We start from the raw sequence: 1,513 nt of genomic DNA on the forward strand, positions 1-1,513 counted from the left end.
CTAATAAGTCTTGCTTGATTTGTAGAGATAAGTTTCTTTAAGTCAGGACTGAACAAGCAGGCCTGCCAGAGAACTGCTCTCTGGGCCAAGAAAAGAACTGAGATAATTTTAGTTCTGCCTATTCCCCTTCTCTCCCTCCAAAGGGATATTACAATTTGGTAATAATTTTAATTAGCTCTTAAGTTACCTGAAAGCCAGGGCTTCAGTTTGTGAATGCCTGGCTAAGCTAAGGAAAGACTGCCCTTAGTGGGACTAGATAATTTTTACCATAAGATTGTTTCCTTTGACTGACAGACCAGCACTTCCAGGCCAAAATTTCATCCTGATTACGCTTGTATTATAATAAGACAAACTTATTTGAGCGTCAAAAAGTCATTACTATGGTACTAAGAATCTGAAGAAAGAAAGAATATGTAGGAAGTGTGAATCATTTGAAGTGACCTTTCCTATTTTTTTTAATCTGGATTATCACATCTGACTTTTTATAGAAAGCTAGCAATAAATATTATTCAGTAAAATTGACTCACTTCCAACATGAAGTTCTTTTCCTTATAGTTATGAAGATAACTCTCGTTTGAAGTAAAAACAATCCTTTCTTGTGTGCAAATGTAATACAGGTTGTTATTTTCTAAACAGGGCTAGTCATCCAGAGAGATTTCTGTACTATTAGAACAACTATCCTGGTGAGTGCTAATCAGGGGTGGGTTTCAACCGGTTCGCGGCGGTCCCTGCGAACCAGTTGGTTGGCGAACCCGGAAGTAAGTAACTTCTGGGAACGGCGAAGGGCTCACCCACCCGCCTTACCGGTCTTTGAAGGCTTTTGCGCTTCCACGCAGGCGCATGGCACATACAGCATCTGCGCAATTCTCCGTGAGCAGCTGGAGCATCGTGCAGGCGCTAAGGCGCATGCGTGAACTGCGCGCGTGCACGAGGACGGCGCCGGCCCCATCCCAACCGAACCGGTTGGAACGGGATTAGCAACCCACCACTGGTGCTAATCCACCATTGCAGGTAAGGTATTTCCCCAAAATGTATGATGATTTATTAAGCATGTTCAGCTTTTAACAGAAAGATGGAAAAGATTAAATAAACTGAAATGCACAATTCCTTTTATGCTTGGGTGAAAAACCTATTTCAAAATTATCAACAGTTATGATCTATTGATGATAATGCAGAGATCGCACAACCACTTCTGGTTTGGTATCACAACAATCAGATTTCTCAAAACGACTTTTGAGAAAGACAGGCTATCTCCCACCTCACCCCACTCTATTAGTTATCGACTGAAACTTGCTTGTTTCTCCAATTGGCCCCATTAACTATGAGGGCTAGTTGCTGATAAATAAGTACTGACAAAAAACAAACAAACAAAAACAACCCTTAAGGTTAGGATGGAAGAATTTAAAGTATCATATGCTTGCTGATATCAGAAATGAAAAAAAGCTATTTTTTTTACAGCTAAGCCAAATACATTAGAATGCCAAAGAACTATTTGTTTCTCAAACTTTCTGTA

The sequence above is a fragment of the Thamnophis elegans genome, chromosome 5 (assembly GCF_009769535.1).
Source record: "Thamnophis elegans isolate rThaEle1 chromosome 5, rThaEle1.pri, whole genome shotgun sequence".
Classification (NCBI taxonomy): Eukaryota; Metazoa; Chordata; class Lepidosauria; order Squamata; family Colubridae; genus Thamnophis; species Thamnophis elegans.